Below are 20,646 nucleotides of genomic sequence, written 5' to 3'. Positions count from 1 at the left end.
CTCTCCCTTAGTGAGACACTTAAATCAGACACGGTTTCATCTACTTAAGTGGAGAGGAAGTAAGATTTCCTCTAACAATGTGTAACATTATTTGTTTCATATCAGATTGTTTTTTCTTTTTTTCCCTTTTGGTTTAGATGCCATTTGTACATTTTGTAAATAGTTTATTGTAATTTATTTTTTCTTGAAATGTAAAAGTTTATTACTATGATCTTTGGAAAAAATTAATAAAATTACTTGAGTAGAAAAAGAAGTTAGAAAGTGAGGATACTCATTCTAGTTTCAGACCAGACTTGTTTGTGTAATAACAGTAATTGAGCTTTGTTCTTCCCCAAAAGAGGACTGTAGCCCTGTTCCTGGCATAACAGTAACTTAGCTATGCTACCCCCAAAAGAATAGTATATGTGTGGTTTTGATATCCAACCTGGACTTCATTTGTTGGCAACTGCATATCATATAATTCCTGGTTAATATCTTCTCACATGTTAAGGCCAGTGATATAGAGTGGATAACACACTGCATGTGTTTGATAACTGATGAATGGTTAAGAAACACAGAAAGGTAACAAAGACCTGTATATTTGTAAGCATAATTATAACAGGCTGTGTGATAACTAACTGCTCTGAGTTCAAATATAGTAAAGAGAATTAAATGTACAAATCACAGCTGATGGTTTGATAGCAGTGTACATTATGATGCAGTTGGTTTTGTGAAGAATGGCATTTTATTTCATTTTGTGTGGCCAAGAGGACTAAGGCATCCCTCTTGTGTTCTGAAGCTGTATTGGTGTAAGGATTCAAATCTTGACATATGTAGAAATTTGTGATGTGTACTATCAAGTTTTACTGTGCTTTAACAGATTTTGTGTATGCGGTCCTACGTTTTAGCATCTTTTCCTATTTGTCTTCTTTTAATTCCAGTTTTGCGTGACATGCCATTTCCCAAAAAAATTTTGACTAAGCTTAGCTTGTTTGCATGATATGCAACATTGTGGAAACAGGGGAAAAACAGATTTCCTAGAAAGCAGACATCCAAAAATAGAAAATGGATACATTCAATTAATTGTCTTAGCCATCGCAAAAAGCTGGTCTGGAGTACAGATGTAACTGGATATAGTAACAAGGATTGGAATTGCACCTCGTATTTGCACACTGCTTTCCTCTGTGCAAACAGGCCTCTCTCTTATGTGTGCACACTTTGTTAACCTGCACGCAAATGCAAGGCTCGTTGTACTATGGAATTGTATATATGATACATTATCATTGCTGTTTATTATCCATTTCCTTTGTATGACATAAAACTACATGTGGACACATGGCAAACAAAGGAAAAATATAACTATATGTCATATACTTACAATACATCCATTTGTTCCCCCCCAAAACTACCCCAAACAAGCACTACAACCATGGGGTTTCATTACTTTTCCATTGATATATCAGCCATAACACAAAGTGTTATATATAATGTTGTGTGTTCACTCATGGACAGGGCCACTTGATGCTGCTCACAGCCTTGCTCTTCAAAACCCAAACAGCCAAGTATGCTCAATAAAACTCCTACTGCTATTATGCTACTAGCCTCAGGTGACACTATGAGGCAATGTACTTATGCAGACCTTCGAACTTCTTGCACCCACATGGCCTGTTGATGTCATTTACTATAAGTTCACCTGCAGTCCTGACAAAATCAGACTTGAGCCATTGACCATGTGATAAGTACTGTGTTTTGTTGTGTGTACCTTAGGTAGGGGTTTTATTCTCACTGAGGTCAAATGGGGGGGTTAATTTGTGTGTGTGTGTGTGTGTGTGTGTGTGTGTGTGTGTGTGTGTGTGTGTGTGTGAGAGAGAGAGAGAGAGCTGTTGCTGGACTTTACAGAAGCCTGTGGGACATTGTTATCTTGTCCTTAACAGACACTGCTGATGTCATCATTTATAAACTGTTGTCTGACACATTCCATTCTGTAGTCTGTGTACTAAGGTAGGGAGGGGTTCTATTCTCACTGTAGTCATGTGGGGGGTTGGTTTGTGTGAGTACTGTATTCTGTAGTCTGTTTACTTAGATAGGTAGCAGTTCTATTCTTACTGCAGTCAAATGGGGGGATGGTTTGTCTGTGTTTGTGAGCTGTTGCAGGACTTTACAATTAGCCTTTTACAGCAGCTTGTGGGACACTGTTATCTTGTCCTGGACAGGCATACATCTGTCTTTTCTAGGTTATACAGTAAGCAAAAGAAACAGTTGTCTACAAATACAAACATGAGAACACAGAAATGGAAGACCACCATCCTCAGCCTAAACAAGCAAATAAGACAATTTGTTCAATCTCTAACCCCAACCCTTATTTTATCTCTTTTTTTTATTTTTTCTTTCCCCCACAGCAGATTGGGGTAGGGTGGGTCCACAGGATCTGCCTACCCCCAGTTCACTAGCTATGGCAGCAAGGCCAAGCATGTTTGAGCTGCAACATGGTAACATTCCTTGAGCTGCCCTTGCACTACCTGGTCCCTCAGATACTTCTAGCCCCAGAAGACAGGTCTGTGATTCCCTCTGGGCGCAGTGGCAAAGGGGTAAGTTTATCACCTAAGAAGAACTGCTGGGGAAGGGGCATAAAATTGTGTGCCACACTTTGGTCACACACTTATGCCAGATGGAGATACTGTTCTACATCATTGTACTGAATAACACAAGGAGATGCAGATGTCAGAAACAATACCATTGGCATAGTGAGGTGGCAGTGATGAGAATCCACTGGGTCAGGACTCAGTCCTCACTGTCACCCAAATTGATGTTCATGGGTTCGCAATATACCCACCCTCATGCTAACCATGGTGTTCAGCCCCTCATGTGTCCTTCCGCATCCTTGTCTCTTGTCTTGTTTGTCTTGTCTGTCTGCAATTGCTTCCTTACCTGCCCAACATACCTCATCCAGACATTCCTAAAGCCCCTACTCAACATTCCTCTCTCTCTATCTCAAAAAAAATGGGCGCCTAACCCACAAAAAAAAAAAAAAAAAAAAATCATCCCATACATAGCTCTCTTTTTTGCACATGTGTCTTCATGACACACATGCTTTTGTCCAATTCTCTATACAACAGATTGTGTTGTGGTCACCCCACTGTATGGAGGTGACATTTAAAATTCAGCAAAATGTGATATAACACTATATAATACTTAGAACTAGTTTTGCCATAGCCATGCATTAATGCTCAATGCACACCATCACTCAATAATTTTTTTAACAAAAAGAAATGGTGAAAACAGGAAAGTGGTGAAATGGGGAGCAAGCAGGGGGATACATAAAGTGAACACAATGCAGAAATGTGGAGGAAGGATATAGGAAAGAACCAAAACTATACATTTCTTCCAGTGTAAAAAATACACATTTTGCTGAATTTGGACTGTCACCTCCATACAGAGAGGTAACCACAACACAATCTGTTGTATAAAGAATTGTATATAGAATATGAAAGAATAATTTGCGTCATGAGCACAAGTGTTCAAAATGGAGAGCTATGTATGGGATGATTTTTTTTTTTTTTTTTTGTGGGAGAGGTGCCCTTTTTTTTTGAGTGAGACAGACAGGAGTATTGGGGAAGGGCTGTAGGGATGTCTGGATGTGGTAGGTTGGGCAGGTGATGAAGCAATTGTATACAGACAAGACAAACAAAATAAGAGACATGGACAGTGAAAAACACATGAGGTGGATGAACACCATGGATGGGGACAGGGATGGGAAAGCTCGGACTTATGCACATCAAGGTGGTTGACAGTAAGAATCTAGTCCTCACCCAGTGGACTGTCATCACTTTCACATCACTGCATCACTGGCTGCAATGCTTGATGTCTACAACTCTTATGGGTGCTCTGCAATAGGGTGGAGAACAGGCACTCCATCCAGCTTAGGAGTGCACCAACAGTGTGGCACACAGTCCTACGCACCTTCCCTGGCAGTTTGTCACAGGCAGTAAACTCAACCCCTCCATGACTGTTGCCAGAGGAGCAACAGGCCTATGCTCCAGGGCAGAAGTATCTGAGGGGCTGGGTAGTGCAGGGACAGCAGGAGTATTGCTAACAGCTACTGCACCAGATGTGCTGGGCAGCAGTGCTGTAGCTGATGGAGTGGAGGCAGGTGGATCCCATGGGACAGTCCTACCCTGCTGTGCTGTGGGAAAAACAAAAACTAAAAAAGTAAACACACACACACACACACACACACACACACACACACACACACACTCACACAGACACGCACACAAACACACACACACGAAAATAATAAACTCCAAAAAAGGGTTAGCATGAGAAAAAAAGGGAGAACATTAGTAACTTCATATGTGACATACAAAGTGTTGATACAATTATTTCACTCTATTCTATTACCTTTACTTTGAACACTACAAACTCCTATCAAGTTTCTTCCTTATATTTAAGTCTACCCAGTTTATAACAGAGGCACACTATATCACTAATTATAGCCACAAATCCTTGATGTGTGCATATATAGCACAGATCTGTGTTCCAGTTATAATGATTACAGATTACAGAAGGCCATTTGTGTCACTGGCATAAACGTATGAAGTTACATTCCAATAATGATAAAAAACTAACAGTACTGTATATTTGGGAAGTGCAGTTTTTGAACCCATAACTGATGGATAATGTCAAAATACTGTACTATTCTTTTGACCTACACATTACTGCATGCATACTTTTCCTCTTACAGTTTAGAGATGTATACCCACTGTTATTTGAGAATATGGCACCATTGTAGCTGTAATACTTTTTAAATTGTATTTTAAATATTCTCCCGGATTTACTAATCTTCCATGCAGGACTAGCTTAGGAGCAGGATGGCAGTGCACCATGCATATTAATGATGCATGCTGCCTGAGCTCCTAGGCTTACACCAAGCATGTAAGAGTGCAGGTGGCATGTCTGAGAGCAGAGCTCTCAGAATAAACATGCCCCCACAATGTAGAACAGCAGAAAGGGGTATGCAATGAGTGAGACCACTCACAGGTGATCGCATATGCCCACCAACAGTCCCCCTTGTGTATAACAGCAACAGAATGTAGAAATAAAATGAAGAAACACTTTTTTTTCTTTAAAGATCCGATTACAGCTAACTGTAGGTGCATGGGTGTGTCTATAGCTTAGGTACAGTTAAAGCAGCTTAAAAGGCTGAAGAGGATAATAAGGAAGATATATGCAAATGAAGCAGCATAGTAATAGTGTAGTGGGCAGAGCATTCACTTTCCAAGCAGGCATTCATCGTTCAAGTCCCACTGCAGCACATTCCATTTTACATGGCAAAGCACGTTATGACCAATATTTTTGTTGCATAACCCAATAAACAACATATATTTATGAACTGGAGTACTGCAGTAAATGCACATGTGAGGTGTCAGTGTCATAATGAATAAGGCACTAGTAAGCAGGTGTAAGCACAAATAAGCAGTAGTAAGCATATTTAAGCACTAGTAAGCGGCCTTAAGCCTGTTTGCACAGTGGTAAGCAATGCCTACACTGGCTAAGCAATTCTAAAGCTAACTCTCTGTAAGCAGATGTAACAGCAGGTTAGCAGTGCTTACCATCGCTTACCACTTACAACTGCTCAAAGTGTCTTAATCACTCTGTATACAATGACCCTTGTTCTGCCCATCAAGAAAATAAACAGCCATGCAGGTGTCAAACCCTATACACCATAGACCCAGGTGTTATCCATCAAGCCATCTCAGAAGTACAGAAGAATGAGGTAGTAGCAAACAAGTCCTCACCATAGTATAACCAAACTGAACCTGTGAAAGGCATCAGTATACAGTCATATGTGCCATAACCCACTACATAACATAAATATGTGAACTGAAGTACAGCAGTAAGCCCAGAAGTGAGGTGTAATTGTAATAGAGTGTTGAAGTCCCCAATAAAACACAAGGACCCCACAGAGTGTACGTACACATCAATCAGGGATACCAGGCATACATATAAGGTGTAATGAATAATAACACAATGCCAAAAGGCATTATAATGAAGGTCTAATGTAAGCAATGCTAAGCATTGCACAAGCCAGCTTAGGAGGTGTGAGCAATGTGTAGACCAGTTAACTCTGTGTGCCCAGTGGTATACCCCTTTAAACAATGCCAACCTTAGGAAAGCAGGTTTGCCCATAGTGTAGCTTTTTCAAAACTGGCCAATCACGGAAAAGTGAGGCAAATCAGCCCTACGTCAACCCAAGAGGCAGGAATACATCTCATAACTGGTTGTAGCTTCCCCTTGCAGGCACTATGGCAGTAAGGGAAGAAGGAGTGCACTTCCGGGTGCAGCGCTGGTGTATCCAGGAGACCAAGGTCATGGCAGGATTCCTAGTTAAAGACCATGCAAAGAGACTGCTGCAGGGCCAGTACCATTGCTCCCAATATAAGGTGGAGGCCTGGTACCATCTCGCCCATGACCTCACCAGTGCCACTGGCATACCCCGAACTGGTGAGCAGGTCAGCCACCACTATGCCGACCTGAAGCGGCAAAAGGGGGACCTCTTGGAGGAGTGGCTCCCAGAGGCTAGAGCATCAAACCTTGGCATCAGGCCACATGACAATGGTCTGCATTGTGGCTCAGGGCTGTAGTTTCTGCATATGCCCAAACAGGTGGGTGTTGTATCCCCCATCCAATCACCTGGATGATTATTGTGTGTGGCCAATGCTGTGCATCACTTGCCATGTATGTGTTCCTTAGTCCATGACATGGACATTATCTGGGATGTGCACACCTCCCATATGCATGTACAGTGACATGTGGAAATGTACATGGGGTGTCTGCCCATGTTGTAAACACAGATTATCATTAGATGTGCCAGACTTGCCCACCTGTGGTGGGAACTGTTAATGGGCAGCAGGTTTACCCTGCACCTACATTGATAGCATGCTAAAAGCATTCCCTGGTGTCAGTGGCATCTGTCCATACAGGTCATGTTGTCAGGCATGGTATGTCCTCTGTGGGTCACATGTGATGGCACCACAGGTGTTGCAGGTGTCTATTGGGGAACTTGAGGGAGGTACACTGTCTGCATGTACGTGCATATTGGACAGATAGACAGGGTGCCAAGACCCCTGTAGCCCACTGATGTCACTCCATAGTTACTATCAGTGGCCAATATGCAGTGTACTACCCACATATTGACTGTTGCCTAGGCATGTGTGTATGAGACATGGGTTGAGAGTGTGCTCTGGGTGATATTGGGGTTGCTGACTGTGATTGCCTGGCCTTGATGTCACATGTATGGGTATGGCTTTGCACCCCAGCCTCTCAGATATTTAACATCTGTTATCCCTGTACGGTGGACATTGTGATATATAGTAGGGCTACCATATAAGACATATACAAAACCCACTCCACATTGGCCAGAGGTGTCACACACTCACAACCACCTCCACACAGGATACGAGTTAGACATACACACACACACCCACACACACACACACACACACACACACACACACACACACACACACACACACACACACACACACACACACACCCCTGTCATGTCTGGGAGTAGAACCCCTACCTAACTAGTTTATGACACTACAGCACTATGCAGTTATAGTACACCATGGAGATTACTGGAGTACTCTTTCCCCAAAGGTGTATTTCACAATGAATGACATCAGCAGGATTGCCAAAGTAGGCCATTTGAAATATACTGCATGTGACTAGCCTAAAATGCATTGCTCCATGCACTGACATTGTAACACACACAAAACATCCACAACCACCATGGGTGGGGATGGAACCCTAATGCAGTTCTAAACCACACTACAGTAGTACACAGTTATAGCACGCACTATGGAGATTACTGGGCTACAACCTTCCCAGAGGTGTATTTCTAGGTGGGTGACAGCAGCAGCCATGCCAACGTTCAGCATATGAATTGTAGGGAGTGTGAATACCCTAAAAAGCATTGCTCTTTACACAGAGTCAGACAGACACATACACACGCACTTGCCAAGTCTGGGATAAGAACAACTATCTAACTACTTTATCACACTACAGCAGTACGCAGTTACAAAACATGCTACAGAGATTACTGGGTTGCAATTTTCCCAGAGGTATATTTCTAGGTAGATGACATCAGCAGCCTTGCCAAAGATGAGTATATGACTTATAGGCAGTGTGAGTACCCTAAAAAGCATTGCTCTTTACACAGACAGGGCTAAGACAGACACACACACTTGCCATGTCTGGGATTAGAACAACTACCTAACTACTTTATCACACTACAGCAGTGCGTAGTTACAAGATGCACTAAAGAGATTATTAGAATACAACCTTCCCAGAGGTGTTTTTCTAGGTGGATGACATCAGCAGTCTTGCCAAAGTTGAGTATATGACTTGTAGGCATTGTGAGTACCCTAAAAAGCATTGCTCTCTACACAGGCAGAGTCAGACAGACACACACAAGCACACACACACTTGCCATGTCTGGGATTAGAACACTTACCTAAGTGCTTTATCACATGACAGCAGTATGCAGTTACAAGACATGCTATAGAGATTAATGGGCTACAGTCTTCCCAGAGGTGTATTTCTAGGTGGATGACATCAGCAGCCTTGCCAATGTTGAGCATTTAAATCGTTGGGAGTGTGACTACCCTAATAAACATTGCTCTCTACACAATCAGACAGACACGCACACAACCACAGTTACTGTCTCAGGGATTTGAACTCCTAGTTAACTAGCTTATCACGCTACAGCAGTATGCAGTTATGGGACATGCCACAGAGATAACTGGGCTGCAATTCTCCCAAAGGTGTATTTCACATTGGTTGACCTCAGCAGGCGTGTCATAGTAGGGCTATGGGGAGGGTGGTGTGCGTGCCTGGGCCATAACCCATTCATCTAGGGGTTGACATGCCACATGCAGGCACACACAGGGTCATATTTCACAGGTACGTATATACAGCTGCTAGAAGACTACTTCCTTGTACAGTCATGTTGCACAGTTGTCACGTGCACCACATAGTCTGTAATGCTGACAGATACTGGTGGCTAGTATCTGCAGTGAGTGACATCTGCACCTCATGTGCTTGGGATCCTATTACTGTGTGCTGGGAGAGACAGGTCTGGATGTCTCCTTGTCACAATCACCCTCTTTGACACATCTATGTCCATCTACCTTTGGCTTATCATAGTGTGTTGTCCTTACATATATGTCTGTATTCCTATCCACTGTGAGTACAAGGCATGAGTGGTGCATGCTGACAAGTGTCTGAACAAATAACTGTGACTGCCAGATATGTGTGGTCCACTGGTGTTTTCAGACATGGTCTTCATGTGTTTGTGTGTGAGCATGCCCAGTACGACCTTTCAGTATGTTGCTGACTTACATTGCCTTCATTTGTCTAAGTATCTGAGCATGCTCAGTATGGCCGTCCATATTGCATGTGTGGATCAAGTCCAGGTAGTTTGTACTGCAATGCTGACCTTTGTGTTGTACACCAAAAGATAGCATGCTGTCTCTGCAGGGTATCCATAGATCATTTGGCATTGACTGTTACTACATTTCTGCATAGCGGGGAGGGGCACACCTGACTGTTTCTACATTTCTACACAGGTTTGGGAGGACACACCTGACTGTTAGTATATTTCTATGTAGGATGGGGGCACACCTGACTATTTCTACATTTCTACACAAGATTGGGGGAGGCACACCTGACTGTTATTATATTTCTATGTAGGATGGGGGGAGGGCACACCTGACTATTTCTACATTTCAACACAGGATGGGGGGGCACACCTTACTGTTACTATATGTCTACGTAGGATGAGGGGGGGCACACCTGACACTTCTACACATTTGCTAGGACTCTACTGGCATGTTGGGTACTCCATTTCAGTCTGTAGTCTTACCTATTGTGCTGGCTACAGGCATACCAGTGCACTACAGATCTTAGCTTTTAATTACCTACATATTAGTTTCTGACTTTGTAGCCTTCACAAGTGACATCCCACTGCCTGGGTTGCTGTAGTCTGTCTGTGTAGGCCTGGGGGAGGTTACCCATAGGCCTCATTCAGAGGCCATAGCGCAGCATTTGTTTGTGTTTGTCTAGAACTCCTGCTGGCTGTGACTGTTGTTGGGTATGTGCCCACCCCCTACTGGCATGTGTGAGTCACTTACCTTGTGGGTGTACCAGTATTGTGGGAGGTGCTGAAGGGCTGCCTATGTTGGATGCATACAGTACACTCCCTACACATGGTTAGACACAGATAGTGTAATGTTTGGCATCCCTTTTACTGTACGTGAGTGTTGGAAAGAATTGTTATTCCCTGGGTCCCTCCTGTGTCAGTGTATGTGCTATGCGTTGCTTCTTTTCCAAGGCCAGGGCATACTGGGCACACTTCCTTTTGCCTACTGGGGCAGGCTCAAGTTGTTCCTCCTCTAAGTCACTCTGTACCTGTGCAGGCCTTGGCAATGGTGGGGGGCTGTGTGGCCCTGCCCCGTGCTGTTCCTGCTGCAGCTTTTGCCGCAGAATCATATTATGTAGCATGGCACATACAAGGACAATTTTGGTACATGTAGCTGGTGAGTACTGCAAGGCTCCACCAGATGTGTCCAGGCACTGGAACTGTGACTTCAGTATCCCAAACACACGCTCTATTATGAATCTTGTTTGTGCATGCGCCTCATTTTGGAGTTCTTGTTTGGGTGTGTGTGCATTTCTGATGGATGTCATCAGCTATGGCTCCAATGCATATCCATCACCCCCCACTAGGTGACCGTGTGGGATATACAGCCAGTGCACACATTCATTATTATGCCCTGCGCATCGCACACACCTGCCAGTTGATGTAGACCTTACCCTGCTCACCAGGTGGTGCTTTGATGCATTTGTGCATGCAGTCTATTGCACCCACTACCTCAGGGTATTCTGCTATTTGGTGGAAGAGACGCATATTGCTGGCCAACACATCATGGGTGATGGGGAAATATATGTTCTCACCGACATGTGCTGACATGGCGTCCAGGAACTGGTGGAGTACCCTGGATGCTGATGCCTATGAAATCCCCATGATATCCCCAGTTGGCCTTTGGAAGGTACCTGTAGCTTCTATTTTTAGGCCTACACATACCTTGGTATCCACCGAGCTTGCTTCCCCTCTGTTAGTTCTGTGTGTCAGGCATGGCCAGCACAGCTAAATAATTTGCTGTAGGAGGTCCCTGTACACCCTATTGTGCTCCACTCTCTCCAGCTCATGTAGCCCTTGGTAGTTACCTGGGTCTGTACACTCTTCTCTGTCTCCTCACTGTGGGTTGCTCGGCAGCATTCACATCTTCACCACCCTCAGCCTCTTCCACAAGTTGTATGATAGCTATTGCAGCCCCTAACATTTTGCTGTTGTGAGTGTTAAAAGTTTCCCACTTGTTTACACCAGTGGTGTAAAGTGTGGGGAAAACCAGAGTGGTAGGTGTTTGCATAGTTTATAGTAGTGTTCTGGGCTGGCCTGCTGCCTGTGTAAATTGGCTGATTCTGATACATTTCACCTGCCAGCTTAGCTAGTACTCCTTGATTACCTTCATACTGCTGTTTTCCCCTCCCATTGCCTTCCTGTTTGAGTCCAGGGGTGCGCCGCGCAAACAGAGCGCTCAAATGTGCACATTGCTGCTATTTCCTGTTTAACTTCTTTTTTCCTCCTGTAAAACCTGCTGTGCGGTGTGCACACCTGCTTAGGTTTTGTAAAGACTGATAGGCAGGTTTAGATACACCCCCTAGCTTACTTGTGCTAAGCTAGGAGCAAACCTGAGCCACAGGGCTCCAATCCACTTACAGTATGTCTGACACCCCCCATGATGTCACCTACCTCCTAGGCTTGCACCAAGCTATTCCTACTCTTACACTGTTGGAACCTGACTCACATGCTGGGGAAAACTGGGATTCACTAACCTTCCCCTCAGTTGCATAGGATTGCCTGCTAATGCATAGTTACATGTCTCACACTGAGCCTCCCCCCTTAGCAATCACTATTCACTGGCCAGGTTGTCCTCTGCCTGCCATTGACTTGCATGGCACAATACTGATTTTAGTTAGACTGCTTATTTTAGGTTTATTTTCTTATTTTTCCCCGATCCCATTTGCGTGCTGCTGCCCTACGCTTAAACAGGTGAGATCAGCTAAAAAAAAATAATTTTTTTTTTTTTATTTTTTGCTTTGTTTGCAATGCCAATGGCCTTATACTTGGCCATTGGCATGCTTACTACTATGTATGCAGCCTTTATTCGGAGCTGTCATAGCTCCGTTTTGGATTTTGCAGAAATGTACTCGGTTACTAACCAAGTACATTTCTGCAGATAGCACTAGTCTTGCACGGACTGTTGCAAGCTTCCTGGATTGCAAAATCACCTCATTTGCATGGATTTAATTTGTAAATGAGATGATTTCTTTACCAGGGCTTAGTCCATGCACGATTAGTGCAGGAGTGCTCGTGCACGCCCCTGCAGGCTGTACCTGTATTGCACGGCAGACATATTGTCTGCTTGAGCTCCTGCATCAATCTTGCACTCCGTGCAAGCTTTTGAGAATCCAGGGGATGATCTCTTACCCTTAATTGCATTAACTTATTTTTACCTTCTACATATTGTCTGCAAGATTTTATATCCAACCACATATTTTTGCTTAAATGACATTTACTTATAATATAATCAACAGAATGCAGCTTTCCATTATTCATTTATTAAAACCAATATTTCAGATGTTTTCTTTAAATGTAATCATTTTAACTTTCAAAGAGAAAATATTATTTTGAGTATATGCTGTAGGAAAAATAAGAAAAAATCCATGCCATGTATGTTGGATTTCTATAAATTAAGTTTCTACAGGTATTTAGTATAGTACAAATAAAATAAAAGTCAGTTGCTGGTGACTCCTTTATGAAAAGTAATCTTTTAGCAACCAATGTAAACTATTGTGTAGTATAAGATTATGATTGCAGTTTTTATGTTATGTTATGTTTAAATTTTATGAAAAGGCATCATGGAAACTCTTTCCACCTGGCTGTGTAAATATTATTTAACCAATATCAAATTATTTTGATTATAGATAGTCTCTATTCTATTAGATTCTTTATACTGATTTTGTGTTAGTATACATGTAATTTATTATATTATTAATGTTATCTGTTATAATTATCTCTAGATAGTTAAATTTTCTCTCTTTAACAATATATTTAGTAAATCTATCATTTATCCTATCAATATTCCCATTTATGGGTAGTATTTTTGTTTTGTTATCATTAAAAGCAAGACCAGATATTTTTGGAGCACATCCATTGTCTTAAAATAGCAGAAAGTGAAATATCATGGTGACTCAATGTCAGAAGAATGTCATCAGCAAATAATTGGATTTTAGAAACCAAATTCACATTTATGCAAATGCCTTTTATGTCTAAATTTGACCTAATAAAATTAGTGAAAGGTTCCATAATTAGAGTGAACAGCAAGGGTGAAAGATGCCATCCTAGTTTAGTTCCCTTCAAAATTTGTGTTGAATCAGAAGTAAAAGTACCTATTTTAATGTATGCAAAACAACTGTCATAAAGAAGATTTATAAGATGTATAAAATTACTTGAAAAATTACATTCCTCTAAGACTAAAAAAAGATATTTCCAATTCACAAAGTCAAAAGCATTATTAATGTCTAGACTCATTAATGTTAGATTCTCTTTTGTTTTGTTTACATAGTCACTTACTGTGATTATTATTTTGATATTGTTATAAGTATTTCTATTAAAAATAAAACAGGTTTGATCCTCATTAATCATGGAAGGTAGGATATATTTTAATCTATTAGCATGGATTGACATTAATAATTTATAGTCTACATTTAAAAGTGAAAATGGTCTGTATGAAGAGCATTCAGTTGGATCTTTGTTAGCTGTTAAAACTGAGGAGATAAAGAGTATATTTTCAGGAGGAAGGAACTTTTGTTATGTCTTTAACGATTGAAAAAACTTTGTGTAATATGATTAAGGCTTTTTTTAGGTAGTAACTTGTAGAGCTGTGCTATAGTTTCATCATTATCTGGTGTTTTGTCAGGTTTTAAATTGTTAATTTGAGTTTGAATTTCAGACATTGAGACAAGTTTATCAATTAATTTCACTTTGCCATCAGATATATTTTTTTTATTTTTTGTAAAAGGTTCGATTATCCCTTCTGAGTCTATTATTACATTATATTGATTGATTTTGTTGTAATTATTCTTAAATTATTTTAAATATCTTCTATTTCCATCACTTTTCCTTTTCTTTTATGTGAATAAATCTCCTTTATATGGTTAGACTTGCTAAATAGTGTTGTTCTGTTGGCTAACTTACACATAGATTTTGGTTGAATAGAAAAATTAATTATCTTAAACTTTTCTAGATTAATCCTAGTTTTATGATTTCAAATTTCCAAATACTTATTATGTATATTATTAATCTCTTCTATGTTATTATTGTTAACTCTCTGATTTACCAGTTTTAATTTAAGTTTTTCTTGTATCTCATACAGTTTTTGTCCTTTTGTTTTTTTTTTCTTTATTGATAGCCAGTTGGTGATTGTACCAATAAGATATGCTTTTAGTGAATCCCATGATAAATTTCTGAAATATTTCCTGTATTGTTAAATTCTATAAAAGAAAGAATTTCTTTAGTAAAAAAAGCCTTAACGTATTAAGCAAGGTGTATATACTGGTATCCTCCTGATTTTAATGTTATTGTTAGATTTTAAAAACAGCTCAAAAGTGATTGCATTGTGGTCCAAAGGTGGGCAAGATAACACTTTAACTTTGCTTAGTTTATCTAGCAACTCATTGGAGACATTTCTTGTGAAGTCTGCATGTCCTCCCTGCATCCATGTGGGTTTCCTCTGAGTGCTCGGGTTTCCTCTCACACTATAAAGTCATGTGCAAGGAGTATTTCTACCCAGGCCTTCACTGAAAATTGGTTCCTTCCAAGTTGGACATCCCTGGTAAACAAATGTTAAATAAACATATGAATACTGTATTGATTCTGGATTGTGTTCTATGTCTATGTGAGTAATGAGTAAAGAAAAGTGATTCTGGATCTTAGAAATCATTTATGTGCCTAAGGTGAAATAGGTCCATGAACTTTAACAATGCCTTTACTGGGGCCTGTATTTTCCATTTACCTGTTGTATCAGTATCCTTTTGTGACAATATACAGATGAAATCTCCTGCTGGTATGATGCTGAATTTTGAAATTTGAGTTACTTGTTATAGAAGTTGTTCAGCAGTTTTAATTCCTATTCCAGCAATCGAGTATAAGTTAATAAGAGTTAATATTCTATTATATCTAGGGCAACAGAACAAAGCATACCTTTTATCATCCATATATTTGCGACAAGGAAAAACAGGTGGAAACTCTCCAGTACCCCACCGGCAGTCTTGAAAAAATTGGCAGTCTTGAACAAATCACTCGAAACGTGGAAAACAGAAGACAAGTTTATTTAAGCTCAGAACTCTAGCTTTTCATCAGTTACAAAAAACAACTTCCTCAGAACGGATACATCATAACAATTAAACCCCTTCTTATATTGTAGCCTTCCTCTCACATGATCAATGAAAAATATATGTCTAAAATACATTACTATTCTAAAAACCTTCTAAAAACTGTGTTCGAAAACCATGTTGGTCATACTGAACGCTATTACTTTTGTTGCAAATGTATAATGTATATGCCCCAAACAACATGTACTAAATAATAATGTTGGTACTGTAAAATATGATAAAATATGGTAAAATATGGTAAACTCATCACAAGCCCCGGGATTCATGAAGCTCGGCGCAAAGCCGGCATTAGGCTTGCACTGACCGTGCGGCGTGAAGATGGCGCAGTAGCACCAAATGCATATTAATGAAGGTGCACTGCCGCCACAGCCATGTGCATAGGAAAGGAGCGCGAGTGCATAGGGCATGTCGAAGTGCCACATGGAGGCATGGAAATGTCAGCTGTCGACATGCAACCTAAAATGCTTGCATATAACAATTTGCAAGCAATAGTAATCACATCTGTCAGTGTCCGTGGATACTGAAACATATGCAAAGCATGCAAGACAGTTCCTGCGAACACAAAATGAAGAAGCAAACACAAATGCAAAGTAGGGAATAATGGGTCCCAATCCTGCGAATAAAAATTACATTGAAAACCGCGTGCCCGTAGTCCAATGCATTGTAGATAGTTATACCAAGTGGAAGTGAAACGCATCATATGTTAGCGTGCCGCCAATAGGTACATCCAGCCCAATGGTCAGGGTCACCAGCTGACCCATATTGTGAGGGGGTACACAGCTGGGCAGATGTGTCCATAACAAATAACATGATAAATGTACATATCTAGTGACCGTATGACCAAAATATATCCCACAATGCATGTAATAGTCACATACAATAGGTATGTCCGTATTTCACATACCAAATGTGACAGGAAATAGAATAAGCATGTAAACGAAACAGAAGGAGCATATAAATTGCTACAACAATAAGGCAACATGTAGGCTGAAAGGAACAGTATTATCCATAAAAACAAGCAAAAAAGTCACCAAGCCAAATAACAAAAATCCACGACCAGCGAAGCAAAACAGCAACAAAATGATATATGAAAAGAAACGTCCTTTATTTCAGATAGTCCACAAACAAACGTCTCACAAGCGCTTTCACTCAGGTAATCCTGAGCTTTCTCAAGTGATACCATTCCATTTACCAACGCACCTTATATATTGTGACAATCATATCATTAATTAAAAATGCCTGCTATTAATTAAACATTTAAAAGACCCTTACATGTTTAAATATAAATAAAATGTTAAAAAACTACATTATGTCAAAACATACTTCCTAAGCTGGGAATTAGACCATGTTGGATTTTGTATTTTGTGTAAGTTGTTACATGTTATCTATATTATCCATACCGTTGACTGTGAGTATGTGTTGTCCAGTACATTCGGATATGTGTCCGGAATATATCCCATCCTGGACATAGGAAAAGGTGGCATCCTACCAATGATTAGAACAGTCGGCCAAAATCCGCACATCAGCGGTCCAAGCCGAACTTCTCAGGATGTGTCACAGTTGAACGGGTATTACCCGGGTATACCAACCATGTCATAAAAGTTAAGTATGGGAGTGTACCTATGTGCATGAGGTATAGCATGTGGAAAGTCAAACATGGCAGGGTAGTCCACACAACCATACAGGTACCTGACATATGTAGGGTATGCAATGTGTTACCTTGACAGTGTCATGGGCCATCAAACAAAGCAGTGATGGATGGAGTGTCAGGAATATGTGTGTGGGGGGATGGGTAATGGTATAATCCGCCAAGGCGACACTGTGTCATATGCAGAATAGGTAAACCAGAGGTGTATGAGGGAACACTGGGTGAGGCAGAAAGAAACACAAAAACATGTATACACATCTGCAATACAACCAGACAGGCCATACAGTAGAACACAATCCCACAAACATATGAATATTAAAATGTGCGATACAAATGTATAGACATGTCACCAGCACATACCCACAGATTGGTCCTGATGGAACTGGCCATATCAAATGCAACACACCTGGATGCATAATGGACTACCCAGCATCCCCTCCACAGCACACAACCCGCTCCCATACCTGAACATCCACCAAATCCAGCCATACTTGGCCTACTGGTTTGGTGCAGCCACATCTACACATAGTGACCACTACGCATATGTAGTAGGTAGTGTCACCCTAGGCAGTTTCAGGATTGCAAACTATGTATCCCTTGCATGTAAAACCCACAGAACATTTTCATAACACCATAAGAATGTTCGTTATTTGTCTTGTTTTGGTCTTGTTCAATTTTTGGGATATCCCTCATGGGATAAGTAACCTGTGTAAACATTAGAATGGGTATGAAGACAGGAAGTCCAGTCCTGTAGATATCTGGACAAAAGTTGAAATGTGCAGTAGTGGTGCACGAGACTGTCCAGCCCTAGATGGTCATGCAGAACCTACTACTCAGGATCAGACACCTGCCCGTGACGCACGTGTCCCGACACGAATAAGTGAGAGAATATATTGCACACATTCGCATAGTGGCACATGGTATAAGGGTGATGAAGGCACTGATGTAAACAGGATACCCCCTGATCCATTGTGTGTGGGACAATTAATGTGTGTGTAGGTGTGACCTGACCAACAATGATACAATGCCAAATAACTATGTACCATACTGCATGTAACAGTTGAAGTAGTTCACAGACTACATGTGCAGGGACATGCAATAGCTCACCGGTCTTGTAGCCCAGAAGTTATCGGCCATGCCCTGGGGAACATTCTGCATTCATCCAGACTAGATACCACTGTACAACAACTGACTGTTTCACTTCAACAGTTGCCTATGCTTCTGCTGTCATTCCACAGGCATCCAGTATCTGTCCACTTTGAATGACATGGTCAACAAAAATAGATGCTTTGGCACAGATGACCTGCACCTGTCAGCCCTGGGAGTACAGATAACATGTAAGGCTCTTGCTGCTCCTATACTGCCTGTCTTGCACAGTTTCTAATAACATTCACCACCAGAATGGGAACAGGGAAGCAAAACATGGGGTCATGTGACTCAATGCTTGACATCATCTCTGACGCACGCAGACAAGGCACTCCTTATAATGAACCACTTCAATATCTCTGCAGTGACTGGGACCTGCCTCTTGGCTCTGCAGAGCACACCTGCACTGACAGGGTATACGCAGACCACACCTTTCAGTCATGTAACCTGGACCACGGCTGAGGTGTGTCCATATTTCACTATGCTGTACACACCTCCTGGCTGGTTACTTAGAACAATGCATCAGAGTTGATCCACGTGCTACTAACTGTGGCCAGAACTGCTATACACATTGTAACATGCTACGGATTCAGAAACATATCTCACGGTTACCGGCCCTCATTTCTTGGTGTACTGGACAGTAGGGTTCAGACAGGTACTACTGATGTGCGACTGACACTACCCCACACTTAACTGGGATAGCTACTCATGTACCGACACGTTAGGCCAATGCTGTCCAGGATTCATAACCTCCACTCGGCTGGATCAACCCATACACACCACCACCAAGGCCAACAATATCCTAGACATGGACATTACCAACATGTCACTGGTGTTCCACACCTGTGTTTATCCCCTCGTTGGTAGTTTCCGAACATATGCTAATCACCCTTGTTATCAACATCCCGGCACCACACCCTTCACGGCATACACAGTACAAGATTAGTACAATGCCTACTACAGACTTCTTATGACAGTAGTAGTAAACGTCATGACACCCGTGCAGATGGACAATGCACATACAAACACTGAAACATACCACAGTACACTTCATTAGCACTTACACAACTGCATGGATCATGCTATTCCAAATGAGCCATGATGGTACCCACCAGATAACGGACGCCACTGTGGGGGTCCAGTTCCATGGACATAATGTACAACAAAAGGTGGAGGCTGTTGCAAATTTGGAGTACAATCCCATGGGTGGGGTAGCTTACTAGTCAGCCTCAGTAGGGCTCCGGGATCCCTTATCACATCCACCAAATCTAGCTACGTAAACATTACTGCGACACATTCCAGGGTGTACCACAAAGCATTATGGAGGTATGTCAGTAGTCAATGGCAATATCCACATCTGCTCTGACATATGACGGTTACTCAGGAACATTACAGAACTGAGTGATGTTGGCAACATCCTGGTGGATGGGTTCAATGCTAACTTTACACCATCTCACTCCCTACAGGGCCATAATCCATGCAGGAACATTGTGGGGTCCCTACGGTCACAACTACACAGTTCCAACCTGCACTCTCTAAGGCCTGGAACACAGACTCCATGTGACCATCCAACATCCCAGGCTGTGATTTACACAAACCTCAGAATGACATGTCTCCCCACTTGGCCACCAGATTCATTAATAGCCTTGTATCAGACATTGTGGCCCCTGAATGGCACACAGTAACAGTTATCACACTCCACGCAGGTGGTGCCACAGTGAACCAGAGGGACTACTGCCCTATACACCTGACTGGACTGTTCTGCAAGGCTATGGGGCACATCATCATGGAAGTCATTCACAGAGACATTGGTGGGCTCCAGACCTTTGATGCCACCCAGGTTGGAATTGTTAGGGCCAGACCATGGCTCCTACACCTGGTGGACTCCTTTGATAGAGTTACCAGGGTAGTTGATAACGGTAAGGGGGTCCATACAGCCTACATTGTCCTCTCATTGGCTTTCAGCACCATTCTCCATTCTGGTATTGACAACATACACATCCACCTGCACATCGACCCCTACGTCTCAGGATGTTATGCAAAGTGGCTCACGGACAGGACCCACACAATGAGCGTAGCATACCGTAGTACCTACTGTATTTCAGTTACACTTGGCATACCACAGTCCTCAGTCATAGGGCCCCTCATGTTAGGTATATGCTTCCCTGAGGTACAGGCTAGCACAGAGGGACTTTCCCTCATTAGGTTTCCAGACATCTGTATACAAGGCGCCATGATTGATCCACCAGCTGATACAGACTCCCTCCATAAGGGTGTCACTGTGATGGATA

Source organism: Protopterus annectens, chromosome 5.part0, assembly GCF_019279795.1.
Source record: "Protopterus annectens isolate FY-2018-M chromosome 5.part0, PAN1.0, whole genome shotgun sequence".
Taxonomy (NCBI): domain Eukaryota; kingdom Metazoa; phylum Chordata; order Ceratodontiformes; family Protopteridae; genus Protopterus; species Protopterus annectens.
Note: the sequence above shows the minus strand (reverse complement) of the source record.